The sequence below is a fragment of the Lactuca sativa genome, chromosome 2 (genome assembly GCF_002870075.4).
Source record: "Lactuca sativa cultivar Salinas chromosome 2, Lsat_Salinas_v11, whole genome shotgun sequence".
Classification (NCBI taxonomy): Eukaryota; Viridiplantae; Streptophyta; class Magnoliopsida; order Asterales; family Asteraceae; genus Lactuca; species Lactuca sativa.
In genome coordinates, this window is record NC_056624.2 from 158,187,887 (window position 1) to 158,211,442 (window position 23,556).

General features: G+C 32.8%; 1 long non-coding RNA gene across 8 annotated transcripts; it reads right to left on the minus strand.

Moving 5' to 3' along the window:
• Positions 1-18,694: 18,694 nt before the first annotated feature.
• On the minus strand, positions 18,695-22,722 carry LOC111883457 (uncharacterized). Of its 8 annotated transcripts, none has more exons than XR_006188229.1 (8): positions 22,576-22,722; positions 22,099-22,438; positions 21,960-22,023; positions 21,676-21,825; positions 21,343-21,438; positions 20,778-21,123; positions 19,284-19,420; positions 18,695-18,937 (listed from the first exon to the last, which is right to left on the minus strand). It is a non-coding gene; the product is annotated as an uncharacterized LOC111883457 (long non-coding RNA). The 8 variants fall into 8 exon arrangements; XR_006188232.2 differs by adding an exon at positions 19,553-19,604 and having other exon boundaries at positions 20,939-21,123; positions 22,099-22,700; XR_002847442.3 differs by adding an exon at positions 19,553-19,604 and having other exon boundaries at positions 22,099-22,699.
• Between the last annotated feature and the right edge of the window lie 834 nt (positions 22,723-23,556).

The following is a 23,556-nucleotide window of genomic DNA, read 5'->3' on the forward strand; positions in this document are numbered from 1 at the left end:
TGTGTATGCCATGTGTGATTTTATGCATGTATGTGTGTTTTTATGTGTTTTTATGATGAATATGTAACCAAAAAGGGGTGATATTCGAGATCTATGACATGAGAAAGGAAAAAAACATGATCTAAGTTATTTTACACTAAACTAGTCAAGGATAATAACTTATAAGATTATGATGAACATATTTCCAACATAAAACCCATTTTTGGGCTTAAATTGTCAAAAATACAAAACTTGGGTTAAAAATTGCCAAGTCACGGTTTCTTAAGGGCCAAAAGAGTCAAAACAGTTTCCATAATTGTTTTTCTGAATATTAAAATTTTCAAAGGACTTGAAATGTAAATTTTTAGCTTAATGGGCTAATTTTGGGCCTTTTAGCCCAATAAGCCCAAAATTGCAAAAATGACAACTAAAGGGGCTGAAATGAAACTTTCTTCAAAACAGGGGATAAAAAGGGTAATAAAACTATTTCAAGGGTCAAAAATGATTTTTATTTCCAAAAAGGATAAAAAATGTAAAGTTTTTGGATTTCGGGCGAAAACTGTAAAAATTATGAAAAGTTGGGTTTTAACCGAAAATTACTAATCTAAAAGGACTAAAACAGTTAAAAAAATAAATTTTGAGTTAAAACCATCATTTCAACAAATTTATGATACAAAGGTGTCAAGAAAATGTTTTAAGGGCTAAAAATGTCTTTTCTTTTATATAAAGGACTAAATTTGGTATTTTTATAAAAAGAAAGGTGTGAAAAGGGTCAAACTTCTACTTTTAAACAAATTGTTTCATTGAGTCAAAATACAAAAACCACGACTGCCGAAAAATCAAAAGATGAATACACGTTTAACTCCAAATATCGTTACAAACGAATCGATCGATCTCGAATCGATACCATTACAACAACCGTAAAATCGAACCCTCCAATAGATATGTGAAACCTAAGATGAGTAATTATTCCAAACTTTGGGCTTAGAAGTTTCAAATCATGCTTGTTGGACCTTGCAAGTCCATTAACATGATCTTTGGGCCCAAGGGATAATATTTATATGTTATTGGGCCTTCTATGGCCCAATTCCATATAAAGGGACCTTCAATGGCTCTCCAGTGCTTTTGGGCCCTAGTGATCCAATAGTATTGTCAGTAAGGTCAAAGTAATCAAATGCGAGATGGGCCAACGAGTCTTTCGCATCCCCGACGGCCTAAAGTAAACTCACGGAAGTAGCAGGATTTGTACTCCTCTTTTCCTCGTTTGCTAGGCTTATGAGTAATCAATGTAAATAGATTCAGGTTGATAATCGAGAGTAATCAAGGTGGTTGGATTAAGTGAGTTATAACGGGCGACGCCTCTAAGGATCGTTCGTAAACTATAGTTATAACTAGTCATTACTAATGCATGATTATAACAACTCACAAACCTTAATTAATCCAACACCACCCGAGTAATCAAGGAAGAGTAATCAAAATCATTCATTGTGGCGATATAATAAGTTGAGAAATCACTGTATTTTATGTTTTTGGAAAACATCGGGTTTTCCGGGGAAGTTCACCATTTTCACTTGTACGTTTAATACTAAGTTCTTCAATTATACATGTTTTGAAATCATCATGCATATTGTACGGATCTTCACACCTTTTTACAAACAATGGCCTTTTCAGAAAATATTGGATTTTCTGGGTTATACAAACTACACAAATCATTTTATCACAACATACTTATGAACTCACCAACATTCCATATGTTGACCGTTTTTCAAAATAACTTGTATTCTCAGGTAATAGGTAGGCCGAGGAATAAGTACCAAGTATGTTAGGGTGTTTTGCTTATGAAATCTATCAAACAATTTATGTATGGATTTGTAATGTTAAAACAATGTACTTGATGTGAACAATTCCTGTTGTAATATATTGATGCATGGTGATGTTTATGTTATGATTCATGTATATTCATTGTGATGATATTCAATTTAAGTCACGAGAGCCCTCGGACGTTTTCGCCGTCTGGTTCGGGGGTGTGACACCATAGGGGTTTACGACCGTAAACCCAAAGGAAAATGGTCTAAGGACCGTAAACTCCATTTAGGAGTGAAATGGTGCCCTAATCCCTTCCATAGGCTTATACTTCAAGTGGAAATGCTTCTAAGGACTTGTAGATCTTCAAAACAACATTTGGTCAAAGAAGTATGAGTTTACGACCGTAAACTCAATGGGTTATGGTCACAAAACCGTAAACTCGTATAAGGGGTTCCCTTGAACCCTAAACTCAATAACAATGTCCTACCACACTTAGATGCAATCATTAGGACTTATAGCACTTATACAAGGTGTATAACATGTCCTAGGATGTCTTAACTTTGTTAATTAGTTGTTTAAAGACTAATTGGATACATATATGTGTCATTATATGTTAACTAGGATCCTTGTGTGTGTTCAAGACTTCACTTGACACCTAGCAATCCTGTTTCATGAGTTCATCCATACCACTCACTACAGGTGAGTTCATACCCCCTTAATCAATATTTTAAATGTTTTTAAATGCTTTTATGGGGGGGGGGGGATACAAGTTGAATCATGCTAGTTATTATATCAATCACATGTGATTAATAAGTAGCATACGAATGGATTTACTACTCTTTTAGCTATTTTACCAGACAGATCACTTCAAATGGTTTTCCAAAACGTTTTTACTTGTTTAAAACTCTTTATCAAACTGTCTTACATACTAAATGTTTCTTTTCAAACTCTGTTACAATTGTGTTTCAAACAAAGGTTCCTTATACTTTAAACTGTTCTTATCAAACAAACTGGTTTCAAAACGTTTTACAAACTAACACCAAGTCATCCTTTCTTAGTTACTAAACTTTTCAATGGTTTTACAAAACTTGTTTTATACTTTTATATTGTCAAATGCATGCCTATGTATGTATAGTTATATAAGAAATGTTTAATGGACTTACGAAGGCTAGCTCGCTTTATCTCCTTTTCCTCGTTGGGATGTGGCTTTAGGGCATCGGTTATCCGTCCGAAGGTCGTCTAAATATTAGTTATATATTATGTATACATATATAGACATAAAATTCTATCAGTCAGTTCAATACCTTTGGGTAGCAAGGGTATACGTTCATGTTCATACGTACAGGTCATATTACTAGTAAACTACGATAGGCGTAGTTTAGGAAGTTACTAATACTATTACTAGAACAAAGAATCATACAATGAGTCAGTTCATTCATGAGTCAATACTTGCTAGATAGAGAGAACACACAGTACAGCTAGTACACACATTACATTTCAATACTTGCTAAATAGAGAGAGAACACACAATATAGCTAGTACACGCAGAACATTACAATACATATAGGCTAGACAGAGGGAGAACATACAATACAGCTAGCACATTCGTTACATATACATTCATGCAGTTATGTGACCCACTAAACGGGGACCATTTTTGCATCCAGAATCTCCTTAATTGGGGAGTGTATGAGTTTGCGTATAGATCTATACTGGATTGACTATCCTACACCTTGTTGCTCGCTACAGTGAGACTTGCAAGTCTACGGGTGTCAAATGTCATTTCTTACGGCGTCTTACATTATCGCTTTACTAGAGTTTGTAGCAGGATACAAGCCGATCACATGGTACTTTAAATAACAATTGGTTTAAGGTAGTTAGTACAAGAGTAGTTACTTATTACAGTACTACAGTACTATAATATTTTTCCCATTACATTCATTTGGTGAACATTCACACGATGCACGGTAATGTAAAAGCTATGTTTTTGGGTAATGATAGTCGGATTTGGGAAAATACACACTCTTACAAGAGACACACACAGATACTAGATGCCAGTGTAGAAGGCTACTTTTAGTTGGAAACATAGGTTTTTCTAGGAGGTTCAAAACTTTTACATACTTACACTTCATACTTACAAATACTTTCTTACAAATTAAGACACTAAAATACTTATGATCTCACCAAATCTAAAGCTGATACTCTCTTTCAAAATAACTTGTATCCTCAGGTCAACGGTAGACAGGTTCCGATGCAAGGTTTAAAGAAGATGGAGCTCGTTCAAGACTCATATTTCATTTTGATTTATACTTTAGTGTCTATTAAACATGTCAGAACACACTTGTATTAAAATTATATTATTAATGCAATGGATGATGTTGTTGCTTGTTTACTACTATTCATTGTTGTGATACTATACATGACGTCCTCCGCCCAGAACATTTCCGTCGTTCCTGGTTTTGGGGTGTGACAAGAGAGAACAGAGATTTTGTTTTGGATGGTTGCAAAAGCTTATCGGCAGTTTGATTTCGAAGAAAGCTTGGGTAGACTACATTGTGCACTAAATGAAGATTGTCGTACATAACTATAGAGAATCAGTTACGAGAAAATGGGCAAGGTCGTGTTTCCTTGTGGTCTGGTACAATATTATGACATAAAACAGTGTTGAGTCCATCAATGTGTTATAAAGAGACGCACGAAAACTACCAATAACAATGTTGATTGATTTCTTTCAAGCAACTATGCAAAAATGGTGGTGTCAACGACATAAAGCTGGAGGTAATTATTTATATTATATTACTTCCATTATAGTTTGGGTAAATGTCACTATAGCCCAATCAACTATCGTCATTTATCGGATGTGGTCACTAAAGTATTTTTTTTTTGCACAATAGGTCATTAAACTTACAACTTACCTGCCTATTAAGTCATTTTCGTTAGTTTTTAACATACCATCCGTTAACCAATTATTATAAATTACACGAATGGTCCCTATGATTTCAATTTCTTTCGTGGTTGGTAAAGTATAGATCTATATGGGGCCATGAAAACCCCACTTGCGATTGCTAGCTACAATCCTGATAACATACCTTCCATATAAGTAACTATTCGACGTCCAATGAACCGTCGTAATTAGGGGTATATTTACGGACATAGCATTGATTATAGGGGCTCACGTTAATACATTAAAATTGCTTTAGAGCTTAGATTACCATTAGGGACGCCTGGTATGATAATTAAAATACGTTAGGATCATTAGAAATCCTTAAAAGATAGTAAATTAGGGTTAACAAAAGATAATCCTAATTAAAATACGTTAGGATCGTTAGATATCCTAAAACGATGGTAATTTAAGATTTATAAAAGATACCCTAAAAAGATAGAAGGCTAGGTAAATAAGCAAGAAAGGTTTTCATAGAAGAATAGTATTCTAAAAAGAAATTCAAAATAAAAACTCGTGCACTCACCAACATTATGTTGACTTTCAAAATGCATATATTCTCAGGTTAATAGGATTAACGCTTTTATATGGTCACACTGCTCGGTGTTTCCGCCACAAAGCGGGCAAGGGGTTTGATAGAGATTGTATCAGAGTATAGGTTTAGCTATAGCAAATTAGTATTTCCTTAGGAATAACGGCTTAGTATTTCTTTAGGAATTACGACTATAGCTTAGATCAAATACTCCGGTTGGGTTTGTCCTCAAACCTATAACTAAAAATTTTATGCCATAAAATTTCCTACTGATAGATTACATATTGGAAAGATGACTAGACTGGAACTATCGTATTGGGTTGCTAGATTTCAGAACAGCTATAAGCCAAAATGGTCATGCCCACCGACTTTTCCTACCTGGTCGATCCATACATAGTCTAAAAGTATAAAACAAATAATAAACCACTAATCACAAATAAAAATATGTGGAAACACAACACAAAAACATAAATATCTAGGAAATTCAGTGTGTAAAAGTTGAATCACTCCTAAGCATAGTCTGATCAACTATGTTTAGTCTTGACTGAACCAATACACCATCTGAATTGGGATAGACAAATGAAACATAAAAACCATAAACATATACATACAATCCCAAACCAAATAAAATATGTTAGAATACATCAAAAAGTATCAAAATACATAACAAAACCCACAAATCTACTCCTCACTACCCTCCGACTCCTTGTCGTCATCATCGTCGTCATCGGAGTCTCCAGGATTGTAGCCTGAAGGACCAACACCATCGTAATCAATGTTTCGTGGTTAAAAAGGGGGTGGTACAACAGGATCCACACTAAGAAAAGGTGGATGGTCCATCCTCAGATGTCGCATCACCGCGACAAGAGAAGCCATCGTCCAACGGCTCTCCTCTTGTGCAACGGTGAGACCTCACATCACATCTCCAAGAGTAGGCTCCGGACGATCAGGTTGCGTGTGTCTAGGTCTCTAATGCCTCCCAAAGGTAGGCTTAGGAATGACCTCCGACACCACCTTTCGAATCGGCTCGATGATGTCATCCCCCGGTACCCGCCATGGCTGACCAACCTCCTTAGTCAACACCCGCATCTTCTTGAGAGTCGCATCACCCAACTCCCAGATAGATATGGGGACCATACCACTAGTAGCAACCCATAGGATAGGGATAACCTAGTAACCCAGTGACCCCTGCAAATCCTGCTCGAGGATGTGGTACCTAGAGCCATACCAGACAAGTAAACAACAAAGGAGAAAGGAAGGTAAAGATGAACCTCCGTCTGAGTGAGGCACCATATATAGAAAAGGTTGCCAAAAGGAACCTTGTCACACTCCTATCTATGAAAAATGGTTGATGAAACTAGTCATTTAAGCAACCGATATACAGGAGAACGGAAGGCACTCTCCTTGGCAGACCGGGAGACATAGGTCCTCCGAGCATGGGCCCAAACCTGCATAAAGTCATACTCCTGCAGAAGAGAAATTATATAATTGTCCAAAAATGCATAAAAATGAGGACTCAGAGTCTGCTCAATGTGTAAATCCCTAGACGCCTCCCCGGCTCGATGAGGCTACAGGAGCGAGATACGCCTCCCAAGCGAAAAGAAAACACTGAATGATCGGACCAGAGCCTCGACTCCTTGTCAAAGCTGACCGTCAAAAAGAACTCCCAGCAGAGCTCCTGGTAGATCACCTCCCGAATCTCGATAATCCGCCACTACCTGTGGCAGACAAAAAGCTCGAGACCGCTATCATCCCAAAGTAATCGGGTGAGGAATGGTGCTAGTTGAGCAGACAAGCCAGTGTTATCCGACACATTCCTAGATAGAGACTGAGGAATGATGACCTTATTGTATAGAAGGGAAATGAGGCGAGAAATGAAAGTACTCCGATCAGGAAGGTCATAGGGGAACTGTAACAAAGGATGCATTGGCCGATTATGAGGTAACTGACCCGTAGCCTGACGACCCCGTCTCGACATATCTGCAGGAAAATAAGGCAAGGAAATAGTTAGTATTAAGTTAGGATAAACTAAGAGGGGATTTAAGTAGGGCAGTCACGCCAGATACACGCCATATGTGAGTGCATGCGGCGCGCCCCAAGAACACAAAGAACAACAGGAATGACAACAAGTTGTTTCGTCTAATTTTCAACCTAAAAATCATTTAGGAATGTTTGCTTAGTACTCTAGAACACGTATAGGCTTAACATTTCATCCAAAACAACACCAAATTCCCATTTTTAGTTCAAAATATTCAAAAATTTAAAAATTCAAAATGAGAATCAATAGATGAATTAAACCCAAAATTGAGTATGTAGGAAGTAAAATTGGTAGTATAGGGCACTATATTACACCTCAATTTCAAAAAATACAACAAAATTTTGTCAAAAGATAAAATCCTCTAAAAACCCTAAAAATATGAAATTTAGCCCACAATTTAGGTTAAGATTAGCATAGAGGTTACCTAGTAGTAGTGTGATTGAATAGGGTGAAGAAATCAACGAAAAGCATAGGCGCGCCAAACGTTCGTCGCACGTGTGGCCCCGATAGTGACAAAGCAGATAAAGACAAAAGGAATATTCGAGTGAAGCCACAAAATCAATTTTAATGCTGATCTTTTATCTGTGCACTATGTGTGGATCATATGCCTGGCAAGCACACACAAGATTTTTTTTACAATTTTTACCCTACTGATACCCTAAAATAACCAAGGCCTTTAGGAGTCAAATTTTATGACAAGGAAGAAGGAACTACCTTGAGATGATCAGTAAGTTGCTAGGAAAGGAACGGTAAGTTGCTAGGAAAGCAACGACAACATGTTATGATCAGTAAGTTGTTAGGGAAACAAGAGTAAGTTTCTAGGAAAGCAACAACAATATGCTATGATTAGTATGTTGTTAGGTAAACAACAGTAAGTAGCTATGAATGAAAAGGCAACATTCTATGATCAGTGAGTTGTTAGGAAAACAATAGTAAGTTGCTAGGGAAGTAACAACAGCATGCTATAATCGGTAAGTTGCTAATGAAGCAACAATAGCATGCTATTATGTACCATTCGTCACTTGAGGTATTATTTATTTTAAAAACTTATTATTTATTTGTTGGGATATGAGATAGATAAGTGGATTATTGAGTTGGACTTTAGCAAAGTGGGCCGATAAGTAGGCTACCCGAAGACGTATGTTGGGCGTAAGCTTGGCGTACACGGGGCATAGTGCAACATTGGATGCAGGGGGGAGGCACGTACGTGCAGCGTACCAAGATGTACACGTAACGTACGCGAGCAAACTCAAAACCCTAATTTTTAGGGTTTAAGCCATATAAAAGCAACATTATGACTCAAACCCTAGCCTCCTTACCAGCCTCTCAACCTCAGAAACCCTAGATAGCCTCTCATCCTTCATCCTTGTGTGTTTTTGGCTTTGTGAAGTTCTTGGTGATGTTTAGAAGCTTGAAAGAAGAAAGGAGAAGTTGGAGAAAAAGAACTTGAGTATCTTGAGCTCAAGGATTCGAGATTTCATCACCATTTGGCACTCATTGGAGGTATAAAGCTTTCAACTTGCCTCATTACTGCTTAAATCTATGTTAATGGAGTTTTGGACCTCCTTAGGTCCCAAGAAAGGATTTTTATGATTCAACTTTGTTTCTAGGCTTAGGGTTGCCACCCTTGGTGCTAAATGTGTCCTTATGGCAGTAAAGTTTCAATCTTTAAGGTCCTTTTGTGACCATGCATGAGTTCTAGTCATTTTCATGGAAGTTAGTTGTTATATTCCAAGTTTGGGTCCATTTGGTGGGTTGCAAGCCACCAAGTAATCGACTTTATGGGTTAAGACATGTTAATGGACTCAGATCTATAAATTGGACTAAAGGTCTTAAGGGATTAAGCAGTTTTGAAGAATATGGCTTAACAGGGTAGTACGTTGGGCGTACAAGCCAGTACGCGCAACGTACAAGCCATGTAAGCTGTACGCTTAGCGTATAGAGGAGTACGCCCTATGTACTCACAGTTTTAACTGAATTCATGAATTTCATTTGCATTTGTTGAAATTTTTTAATAAGATAACAAAATTATATATATATATATATATATATATATATATATATATATATACTATTGTAATTTGGCAATATAGGAAAATCAAAAGGAATATAATTAACTATAAACATAAGAAATAAAGCGTTGATTATAAACATTTATATTAAAATGTATAAATGTGCAAAATAATTACAAAATGTTCATCATAATCAAAATAATAGAATATTCTTCATATGCATTAAACACAAAATTATATCACCTTGTACCACATCCCAAAAATATATATTAGGCCTTTATCAAAACATCTATTTTTAATCACAAAGCCATGCTAGCACCTTTTCTCTTGTAATCTTAAGACCTTACCAACATTCTCCTCGTCAATTCAAACTCCAAACTTTTCATGAATGTAGTTTCTTGTTCTCCATACTCTTTCACTTTAATTATTTTCTATAAAAAGACTGATCATTGATGCTATTCGGGATACATGTGCACTTTTCAAAGTTTTGGGGTAGAAAATAGTAACCGTTGGGAATAATGTTCAACATATAAATGTTGAAGTGTATTACACCCTTCACTGCGGATAATGTTGATGAAATTGGTGAAGTCTTTTGTTATAAAGAGGCATTGCAAGCCATAGTCTAAAGTTTCATCTTTTTTACAAGCTTTGAAGAAAAAAAATTTATTTGTATCTTAATTCGGTCATGACTGAATTAAGGACTTGCATAGAGAAACTTTCAATGTTAACAAAGTCGACATGATGAACAATCCCCCTTTTGTAATAGCGGTTAGGAGTACCATTTAAATCTCTATTATGATGTAGTTTGAAGCTGAATAAAGTGGTGTTTTATTCTCCTGTTGCAAAATGATAATGTAAATCAAGACAACATTATAAACTAGGTGTAACCTCACGCGTTGTGCAAGAATGCATTTTAGTGGTTGAAATAATTATGGGAAAAAATAGAAATATATTGAAATTTACGTTTTTAGTCATGTTTTGGGCATTAACTAAATTATCAAATAACATAACAATCTATCAACTTATATTTTGATACTATCTAATATAGTCCATACCTTATAAACTTTATTTTTACTTTTATAATATCCTATATAAATTATAAGTTTTTGTATAATGTAACGTCCGCAGATCCAGGCTAGTCAATTTAGAGGCAATAAGTGTCGAAAATGACTTTTTGCAAAAGATTATCTAGAATAAATAGTCTTAACCAAGTTGTAGTACATATTACAAGGTTTCCGTACATATAAAGAACGCCGAAATCCGAGTTATAACGAAGAAGTTATGGCTCGTCGAAGTTTCGCGACGGAATCGGCACGACACCGGGAAACGTAAATAGTGAATTTACGATAGAGCAATATTCAGCCTTAGCGATCTAAACGAAAGTCATAGAATACATTAAACTGAGATTGTCCATAAAAAGAACGCCCAAATCTGACTTCGTATGAGGAAGTTATGATTTTTCGAAGTTTCGGCTTAGCAGTGTACAGCCCGAAGTTCGAATATTAGATCGAGCGGTTTTTAGCCGACACAACCTAAACGAGAATCGAAGATCTCGTTAATAGTATCGTAACGATAAAAAGACAGACGAAAACGGACCAATCATGTCTCGACCTGTTAATAATATAACTTTTAAAATAAAGTCAAAATTAGTCGACGAAGTCTAAATAAAAGTTGTAGAGTACGTTCCTGTCTATGCGTGGATATAAAGAATGTCGAAAACGGAGCTCGTATGTGAAAGTTACGAATTTTTAAAGTCGAATGTGCAATTTGCGAAATCTGCGAGAAGGGTGATGACGTGGCCGCATCTGAGTCGTTACTTGTTGCCCAAGGCTTCGCTTCGGATCACGCCACGTAGCCTCGCAATTACGCCCCGCGTCCGAGGCCGGGTATGCCCCACGTACTTCGATTCTTATCCATCCGATGTGCAAGCCAGCTGGTGCGAAGCTGGCACCCTCATCCGAGCACTACGCCGAGCGTAGCCAAGGTTATGCCCAGCGTAATCCGAGGCCTCGCAGGCTATAAAAGGGGGCGAGGGTTTCCAGATTTTTCACACCAAAATCACTTCTCTCTCTAGTTTCTTTCTCTCTCTAAGTGCCCTAAACCCCCCTAAACCCTAGGGAACCCCCTAGCACTCGAGGGAAGCCTCGAGGCTCCCGGAGTCCCAAGAAAAAGCGTCTTTCGGTTTCGAAACGCTGCTCCGAGCAAAGCCCGGTGTTCTTTAAAATCCGATGTAAGTGAGCTACGCTTACGCAATTTTTAATATAGCTTTCAAATAATTATAGTAATGTTATTAGGTCCTTAAAATAATTATTTGGGCTATTATTATGAGTTATATAAGTATCGTTTAACGCTTATATAATAGTAATAGTAGTCAGACTATTAATTAGTCGCGGTTATCGTTAGACTAAACCCTAATGGTATTGATACTAGGTTTTATCGAAGGAAAATTGTTTTGAGAGTATTGAAGCGTTGTCCGAGTGCTGAGTCACCACCGTATCAGGTGAGTGCATAGTTTCTTTCATCTTACACATAGATATGAAGTATTTTAATATAAATTACGTGCTATGTGTGCATATTGTCTGAATACTTGCTGTCTATGCTGGTGAAAGATTTTTATACATGTTTTAAATGATGTAAACTGTATAAAGTATTTTATATCTACAAAATATGTTGGGTAAAACATGGGTAGATGAATGATGAGGGATAAAATCTGAAATAGAGGAACATTAGTAGTATGGTCCTAGTGCCCTATAGGTAAACATTGGCAACAATGGATCTAGTACCCTATAGATGAGCACTGACAGCTGCGCCACAACCCGTAGATGTTGTAGATCTATGGTAAACGTTCTAGCAGCTGCGCTCTAAGGATAGTATCGGCAGTTGCGCCTAATAGGGAGCCTTATGACCACGACAGTAGCGTTTAAAGGTCAATACCGACATAAGCGCCTCATAGAAAAAGTCCCAATTCTGGCAGCTGCGCCTAAGTGATAATATTAGCAGCTGCGCTTGACCACTGTGTCCTTGGCAACAATGGACTTCATGTTGTTTCCTTAGGATGATCCTTAGGAATGAATGAACAAGGGTTAGCTGATCCTTAGGGTAAATCCTTAAGAAGATAATAGGAATGGGTAATTGAGTTGATTGTTTGATGTTTAAATATAATAATTATATTATTGTGGGTTGAAAACCCTATGTACTTACCAGGTTTCCCAACCTGACCCATTCCAGCTTATTTGCTTCACAGGTGTCGATACAAAGCTACTATACACTAAGAGATTTAAAAGAGATGTAGATCACTAGTGTAAATAAATGTAAGTTCTGTTTATGTTTATGTTTCTGTATTGACGATGACATCCCAATGTTTTAAAATGAATAAAAAAAATACATTTCTTCGGAAATGCTTTGATAATGTATTTATCATGTTTTACTGGGAACAAATTCCGCAACATTTTTATTAAAAGAGACACTCTAATTTTCATAAAGCATAAACAAAATCAGTCTTTTCTGGCCGTGAAAATGGGGATGTCACATATAACATTAATATAATCTACTTTTATTATGTCCGATAATATTTTTTGGATAAAATAAGAAATAAGTTGTTTTGAATGAGCTATTAATAAACAATATTGAACTAATAAACTTTGTATTATACTATTTATATTACACCAAAACATCCAAGGTTTCATATATGAACTTTCAAATATTAAACATTGAAATTAAGAATGAAGTCATACAAAATAGATCATTATACATAAATGTCATCAAGAGTTTTAAAATAAGTTGATTAGTAAATATGATATTTAATTTTAATTACATATTTTGCAAGGCGTACGTTTGACTTTATGTTGGTGCGCCGAGAATCCTCTTCGTTAATTAGTACCTAGAAAATTAAGGTGAATAGGAATATAAAATAGATATTACTAAGCATTAATATAAATAATTAAAAAGTGTATGTGGATCTCCTACCACTGGTTAAAGATAACATATCTTTCTAGTGATATTGATTCCTATGTGAAATTGAAGTAGTCATTCTATGTACACATTGTTTTCTAATTACATAAACAAATATGATTAACCAAACATAAAAAGGTTATCTTTATGTAGGAAAAATATTTTAGTTAACTAACAAATTAAATAATATAATTTTAAGAGTTAGGAGTTTCAAAACATTAATCTTTTTATTAATCAATCAATTAAGTAGCACATGTTGAAAATTTTACAATCATTATTAAAAAACATTTGAAATATTAGATTTTAAATGAATTTTGGTTGAAGCGTTTTGATCTCTATTTTATATATATATATATATATATATATATATATATATATATATATATATATATATATAGAGAGAGAGAGAGAGAGAGAGAGAGATGGAAAGTATAACATATGTATTAGTTTTAATTAATTATCTTTTTGAAACGGTACAATATTTAATTAAATATTTTCGACATTACCCTATATAACATACGACCAATATATTAACGATTAAAACACAATATATAACGACTATATTACAATAATCCAAAAACGAAGAAAATATAAAAACGAATTACTATAATAAACTTACAAATTAAAATCTCTAATATAATAGCATATCTCCAAAAGTGGTCATAAGACCTCAACCCAAGACAAAAAACTTTAAGTTTGTTATCTTTCTGAAATTTGTATATGATTTGTATGTATATATTCCCAAAAGATTGACATTTTTATAGTAAACTTTTCACTAAATGCTAATTAAACATAATATAAGTTATAAAACTTTTGAGTGTTAAATCATAATTAAGAAAACTTTTGCGTTGCATTAGTTAAAAAATGGGGTTTTAAATGAATGTGGTTTGAGGAAGTTAAAAAATGGGGTTTCAAATGCATGAGATTCAAGAAAAAATGTTAAGTTTATAAGTATGTATGATGTATGATTTAAAAATTTATAATGATGACATTCTAAAAACACCGTAAAGCAGGCACAGTTGCACATTCTGCGTTGAATGTCTCATAATCCATGTTTGGTTATTTACTATTATTGTTTTGATCTAGAGAATTACAGTAGAACTTACTTTATTATTATTTTTATTACTATTATTATTATTTGCAGAAGATGATGTACCATTTCAAACCCTTATTGATCTTTATAAGAAACTAGGTGAATGTCCGCACGTTGAACAGAAAAAAGAAAACCAGCTTGTGTTTGATAGAAAATAATCCAAATTTATTTATACATTTTATATTATTAACCATATTTTCAGAAACATATATAAGTCTACATTTTGCTATAAAAATATTTATGCACAACATACAATGTTCGCCTAATTTATATGAATATAATGAAGTTTATATGTATTTTTTAACAAAGAGTCAACCAAGTAAATATTATAATATTTTAAAACCAAAATTTTGTACGGTATGTTATTTTGAGACATATAAATTACACTGTAATTTTTCTACCTACAACACATTAGTTAGGTTATCCAAATATTTTATGTAAGTCAAAAGTGTATTATAATTTACTTAAATCTAAGAAAGTAATTGACTAATTAAGTGCCATAAATAATAATTAGTTGTATTAAGTTATAAAACTTTTGAGTTGTGGCTAAGTATTCAAATGTTGAAGAGTTGTGGGAGTTTTTGTTTAAAATATAAGTTAAAGAAACTCTTGAATGGTTGTTCTTAATTATTGGAAAGTAAAGAGTCTTGAAGGTTTTAAATTAGTAGGGTGAAAAAATAACCTCTATTATAATAGATATATACATGACATACATAGTAATATAAGCTAGATGAAAGTGATAAAATGAGATATTGCAAGATCAAAATGACAAACCTGCATGCTTATATATAGAAGATACCATTCAACTTAAAAACAATGTAATATGATCAAGATCAAAGTGAGAAACTAGAATGTTTATATAGCCTTGCACTTATTTAACATTATAGTCATTAATGTAAAGAATATAAAAATACATGAGAGTTTAAATCAACATGGTGCTTGAAATTGTGATATGGAAGTTTCAAATCAATATAGTTTCTTGGATTTGTGCCTCTATTATTATAGATACTAATCCCCACACGCGTTGTGCAGGAAAACAATTATGTTAATAAAATATGTTAGAATTTACGTTTTAACTATGTTACTTTTGGCATTTTCTGTATCACTATAATAGCTTTTATGAACATGTTTTTGTTTAATAAAAGTGAGCAAACGAAAATAATACAATATTTTGTGTAATGTGTTCAATCATAAATGACGATGGGTATGTTATACCAGTATTACGTTGAAGATTTGGTATCTTTTATACACAACATCTACAAAAACGTTACTTTATAATGAAGTGATAAAATGATATTGTAAGACCAAAAATTGTTGAATACGTTGTTTGTTATTTCATATTGCAATATAAGTAGGGGTGACAACTCTCGACCAAACCCGTAATCCGACACTGACCCAACCCGAAAATAGACGAGTTTGGGTTGAGATTTTTGACCCGCCAACCCACCAACCTGTTTATTTCATGGGTTGGGTTGGGTTCTCTAGTTGGGTTCGTGGGTCAACCCGCCAACCCGTGTATATATATATATATATATATATATATATATATATATATATATATATATATATATATATGTGACTAGGTTATAATGTGGATGGACAACTATTGTGTGGACGTATGGATAATGCTATTTTATGAAAATTACTAAGAGAATATGTTGTTTAGTAATGTGCATACGTTCAATCTCACGGAACTATTGTTATTTTAATGGATTCTCAAAAATTCTAATTCATTTTAGTTCTCATTCATCGTTTTTTTATTTATATTAATTCTTACAGAATACGACTCAATAAACATCCTGATAACATTCCGACATAATGAGAATAATTAAAAAAAGTGTATAATAACCTTATAGACGATTTAATTAGTGAAAATGTTTAATAGTTAAAATAATTATTTAAACGGGTTATATGGGTTGGGTTTGATCCATTAACTTGTAAACCCGCGGACCTATATACTTAAACGGGTTATATGGGTTGGGTTGAGTTGAGGCTTCCAACCCACTAACCTATGACCCGCCAACTCGTCAACCCATATATTATATGAGTTGGGTTGAGTTTATGTTTTTTGACCCGTCAACCCGCCAATCCGAACCCAACTCAATTGCTAGGCATAAATATAAGTTTATATTTGAAGGCTGATAAAAATGAAACGGTCTCGGCAATACTTCGATATACCAAACTTTATAAAATTTTATTAAGTTCACTTAACATATGATATAAAAATTTATATTTGAAAGATATGATAAAAAAATTTATTAAGTTCACTTAACATATGTCATTTCAATTTTGAAAACAACAAAACTATTAGTAAAATTGAAGTGTTTTGAAATAACTATATATATATATATATATATATATATATATATATATATATATATATATATATATATATATATATATATATATATATATATATATATATATATATAGGTTCATGTGTTCTAACTATCTATTGTGTGGATATAAGAATGATTGTGGACCAATCATTTCAAAAACTTAGATAAGTGTAAGTTTGCAATTTTAAATTTTAGTGAATAATGCTAATTAATAAAATCAGTTATTAATCCCCTATAATTGTGGCATTACCTTAATTTTCTCACTAACCCTATTTATCTTTCTCTAAAACCATCGGTGTATATATATATATATATATATATATATATATATATATATATATATATATATATATATATATATATAATATTAAATAATTAAATAAATATATATATTAAATGAATATATATTTATTTAGTAATTAAATAACATTCTGAAAGAATGTTATTGCTGACATTAATGACAGATTTAATTAGTTTCCATATAAAGAGAATTATAATTATGGATATCATTTAATATACATATAATTATGAAAATCTTTTAATATCTATATTTATTTAATTAAATAATTATTTAATTTACTAAATTCCTATTGGTGTATTCTAGTACACAATAAATATAAGAAACAAAATAATCTAGCCCTATATATATATATATATATATATATATATATATATATATATATATATATATATATATATATATATATATATATATATATATATATATATATATGCCTTCAACCATAATAATATGATTAAAATTCGTTAATTTTGAATTAATTTCTTTTAATATGACAACCATTTAAATGCAATTTAAAATTAAACAACTGAATAGATCTTTTTATTTATATAATTACTTATAAGAATTAATTAAACATGACTGAAATATTTAATTTTTGTTTAGTCAATTAAAAGAATAATACGATTATCTAATGTGTAGACTGAATAACATGACTAAAATCTTGGAATCTACTATTAAACATTTAATTATGTGCATCCAATATTTAATGTGTTATTCATACAAGATTAATTGTATAAGGCTCGAAGTTATTATACAAATTTGTGATTATTTAACTTAGTATTGGTAAGAATAATATATATATATTAAATGCATTAAAGTGCTACTTTAATATTACGACTCTCCAAATTTCAATTAAAGGATATTTATAATTAGATCAAAGAGATTTTACATTCATTGTATTTAAATGACCCTTATGAGACATAAATAATTAGGATAAAAATATTTAAATTATGTTTACTCAATTAAATGCATAATATAATCATTTTTGAGTTATCCAAATATTATACCCAAATTCTTCAAACCAATTATTAAAAAACATAATTATGTGTCTCTATTATTTTGTGTGTATTTATATATATAAGAGTGTATGTTCTGTTTTTTTTTTGTGCACATATTAATGAAATATATAATACAAAGTTTTATATTTGAGACAACTAGAGAAGAACCCCACGCTGCGGAGTAGATTAGTAGATGGCAAAAGTATAGGGATCCAGAAAGCAGTGGCGGGAACAGAAGGTCAAGATGTGACGAACATTGGATAGTCCGATGGTGGTGATGATTATCCCCACATTTTCATTTTCATTCTATCTGTTAAAGTCAAGCTGACACTAATCCATGAAGTGCCAATCAAGTTTCACATCGATTTTGGTCCCTAGAACTTTGAAATAAGGACCAAAATCGATATGAAACCTTGAAATAATCACCAAAACTGAACAATCTTTCAATTTTGGACTAAACAATAAAAAAATAAAAAACACTAAGGTTATTTTATGTAATAATAATAATAATAATAATAATAATAATAAATGGTCATTCACAAAATTTAACAGATGAGGTGAGTTGTTAATTTAAACGGCCTAATAAAAAACAGTGAAATGAGAACCAAAATTGCAAAAAAGATTTCTTTTTGGACATAAACCAAAAAACAACTAAACTCAGGGACCATATTTGTAACTTACTCTATAAAAAAAACGAAGTGAAGTAGAGAAAGAATATTAAGGTTATTATTACGAAGTGAAGTAGAGAGAATATTAAGGTTATTATTGTAATAATAAAATAAAATATAAATCTACAACATCCTTTAAATGGTAGGGCATGATCGCTGCAAAGGCCAACAGAGAGGCTACCTATTGGAAGTAAAACAGATCCTAAACAATCTTTCAGATCATCACTGCACTCCTTCCACATTGAAAACAACTCATCTTCATCGGTTACAGTTGTGCCCCTTGAAATAAGATAATAAAAAATAAATCATAAGATAAAAAAATGATGCATAAATTTTTCAAAGTGTAGTGTTTGGCATTATTAGGATGGAACTGGAGAAGGAATGGAATCATACATTATATTGGAATGGTCTATTCCATTGTTCATTCCTTTGCTAGGCATGTATTGTTTCATTGCATCATGGAATGGAATAGAAAATTGCAATATAATCCATTTTTATTTATATGTTAATAATACTGGCACAACTTTGTTCATATTTTCAGAATTTTTATTAGATTGCAATTTCATTTTCTAAAAAATACTAATGAGTTTATATTTTATGGTATTGGTGTATAACTGTACATTACCTGTATATTTTCATTTGAGCTTTTTCTAGGTTTTGGTAAACCACTATCATGCTCGTGTAGCCTTTGGCTGCTGCAAATCAGGTCATCCAGATTTTTATCTTTTTTCAACACCCCTCATCTCCAAGTTCAAACACTTCCTGTTTAAAACAAAATACAAACAACAATCAAATAGTGTAACAAAGAAAGGAAAAAAAAGTATATTCCATTGTAGTAAAAATTATAAAGCATATTTTCTGAATCACTATCTTCAAGTATTCAATGGAAGAAACCTATATGGTCATCAGCATTCGTCTCTTTTGTAGTCTGGTTACTGTATGTAACCTATCAAGATTCAAGATGCTTAAAAATCAATAATGGAAATAGAAACATTAAAGATATTCACAAAAGTTAACCAATCTTGATAGATTGCATCCTTACAAACAAAAGTTAACAAAGTTTATTATACCCAAATAAATAAACGAACAAAAACAAAATAAAAAGAAAAATAGTTGGTTATATTGAAAATAAATGAAAAGTTTGAAAATTTTATTAAATGGCCTTACGTTTTTTGTTAGTCTCTGCTCTAACCTTTGTATGACCCATCATACCTTCTATATCAGTGTTATCGATAGCGATAGCGAAGTAATAACGATAACCTACCTATATGCTATGTAGCGATGGCGATAGAATAGCGACGACTATTTCATTTTAGCGATTGCCTATTAAAAAATTAATACTATTTATACCTTCACCTATTTAACAATTATAACTAATAAATAAGCTAAAACCCAATACTAGTGGCTCGAATAAGTTCTAAAACATGAATATTAAATAACTGATTCACAATAAGCATTCAAACTATAATTGAGAAGAACAAAAATTGTAAGTACATAGGTGTACGACAAAGAAAGAAACGAAGTGTAAAAGAATCTAGAACAAAAACCTTTGAAGCTGATATGGAGAGAAGGAGCAGTGCAGGAAAACTTTCCTTTATCACTCTACTTGGCATCAAACTAACATAAATCTCAGAAAACTTTGCTCCTATTTGTTTCAATAATATTTAACATAAAAACAAATGTTCAAGTTTCCTTAAAAATAGAACCAAATTTCCAGCAACTAATACTTAAAACAACTTCAAACAGGGAAGCAGAACTGGAACAAAAGTGGTAACACTGGAATTGTGATATAGGCAATTAAAGGAATTGTAGAATAGGAGTACAGAAATATGGAATATATAATCAATTGAATGTATTAGAAGCATTAATCATAACATCAGAAGTCAGAAACTAAATCGAAGAGGTGAAGCACAACTTTTTTTTTTCCGATCGATGTGCCAATCTTCAAATTGGTGATCCAAACACCAAATTGGCGATACCAAATGCAAAATTGGCAATACCAATCAATAATTAGACCAATTCCGATCAGTAAAAACATGTTCCAGCAATCAATTTTTCCATTTTATAAGAAAAATCGATTTAATTAAAAAAACACATTATCTCGCTACGTCGCTATTACCTCGCTATAAACCCCATAGCGACACACCAACGCCTCGCCTCGCTAATCGCAATAGTGATCGCTATTGACAACACTGTTCTATATCATATCAAATAACTCCAACCGTTGCACCTCAGTAATAAAGTGTCCTTTGAATTTATATCTAGTATCATTGGGTTTACCCTTCGACGCATCTAATGCAGCTTTTGCATTGAAGCAAGTCAATCTTTGGGTGATTGATCATTCAGGTTACGTCTTCCCAGAATTCTTCATCAACCTCTTTGTGTTCATTCAGGTTTACCCTCAAATGCCTAAAGTCCCATTTTTCTTTCTCCTTCGACACATTTAGAGTCATTGATCAGCCCGCCTATCATGAGAAAGTCAAACATATATAACACATTGCGTAAATTTATAGATTTAGAGTTACATGTTGGTTTTGCTTGGTGTGTGTAGTTTAATACCAAGATCATAAACTGTTTTATACATGTTTATTTATTTTGCTTCTCTTCTTCTACAAATAAATTATATAGAGAATATTAGCAAGAACATAGTTATATCGATGGCCCAAAAAGAAACTAAAACTTACCAATTCATATGCACCCTTACACAATCACAGAGAGATGTTGAGATTTTAAGTAGATTTAACCATAAACTTCCTTCAAGGTGATTGTTCTGAAATTGACTGCCAAATAAAGTACAGTGAACCCTTTGATCTTATAGTTTGTGCAAACCAACATTCGCTTCAAAAGCAATATAGTAAAGAAATAAACCATATGGTATAATCAAGTATGACAGTTTAATGAGCTTAGAAGGAAGATAACCTGTTAAGTTGTTATTGTCTAGAAGATTGCAATATATGTCAAATATCAGATAATGCAAGGTTACAATTAAAAATAAAATGGAAAATTTAATACCTTACCATTCTAAAACATGAAAATAATGATCATCAATGTTGTTGTTGAAGCAAAAGACCCAATCCGATTTGATACACACGGATCTTCGTGCCTCCATTTCCTAATCCTAATGTTTGGATCGATGGAAATTTGCCAAAGAGCTTTCAGTGATGTCACTACACATTAAAATGACAAGTTTATCATGAGTATTTGACTTTTTTTTCCAACATATTTGATAAAATAGAAGCTCCTGTAAATGCAAATCTTTATATAAAAACTCCTCCAAAGACATAGAAGCAAAGCAGTTTACCTTCATCAGGACGAATAGATTGATTGTCTGCAAAAGCAAGAAACAAAATCACGGCCCAACAAATCTGTACCATAAACACATACGCACAGTTAAATACACAACACACACACTGTTAAAGAGATGTTATAAAGAGAATTACCACAGTGGTGCGATGGCGTGTAGTTGCAGATCAATTATTAAAACTCTGTCAGAAGAAAACAAAAAGCTAGATGAGAAAGAGGGGTTCGAGAAGAGAAGGAGTTGGTGGTGGTTTGTGCTCGTTGGTAAGGGGGCGGCTGCCGGTGAAGATGGGTTTCGTGTACGAAGGTGCAAGGTGGCATTGGACTTTCTGAAGTAGCTAAGAGGAAGTGGCGATGATAGTGACGATGGGAATGTAGGACTTGTCTGGTGTGATATGGAGAAGATGGTAGCGGAGGCGGCTAGGGTTTATAGACGGTGTCGATAGGACATGAAGGTCGTGAGAGAAGCGGTGGTAGCGTCTATAACCGGTGATAAGAGAGATGGAAATTCGTTTTACAATTATCAACCCAAAAACCATAAATATGTCAGTCGTTTCAATTCCACACTAAATCGATTAAATATAAGCGATTAAAGAGGCATGATTTTTAGGGCTTACTGATGGATGATATGGTGCCGATGGTGAGCGCGAAAGGTTGGTCCGTGCATCGATGGGTACCTGATAAAGATGGTGCACCGGAGGTGGAGCAGGTGATGATTACCGATGAGAAAACTTAGAGGGTGTTTGGATAAATGCATTTTTAGCTTAATTAGCTTATTGCTTATCGTTTATTGTGGTGGGAATAAGCATTTTTTTAAAATGTGTTTGGATTAGTTTATTGCGGTGGGAATAAACAATAAGCAATAAGCATTTGAAGTGTTTGGCAAACAAAACAGCTTATATGAGTAAAATGACTAATAAGCAATAAGCATTACCCCCTTGCTTATTAAAATCAGCTTATTTAGCTTATTCCCACCGCAATAAGCTAATTTTTTAAGCATTCTATCCAAACACTTAAATTAGCTTATTGTGGTGAAAATAAGCAATAAGCAATAAGCTGTCATTTTTTTCCCTATCCAAACACCCTCTTAATTAGGAAGATTATGCTGGTGGAGATGAAAGGTACTGGGCCAATACCCCCATATTGGAAGTGAATCGGGTGTATCAAAAAATCTATACTAATACATGTTACATGTAATTTACTCATTGATTTGACACATGGCATTTTAATAGATTTTTAAAATTTATTTATTTCCACATGTAATTTTCTGATTTGTTCACTTATCACAACTTATTTCGGTTATAATATTGAGAGAAATAAATGTTTCCTTGAAAAAAAAAATTGATATATTTATAATGTAATAAATATCATAATTAATAAGACTCTAAAATTGATATTGATATTAAATATTGATTTTAAATTTAAAGTTTAAATATTAATATTAATTTTTTATTTTTAATAAACCCGTGTAGTACACGGGTCTCATACCTAATACTCCAATCAACCAAAATCAACCACTAAAAATGCCTTTATTTTTGTGATTTTTGTGGGAAGAAATATGGCCTCTATATAACACCAAATCATTTTTTCCTTTAAAA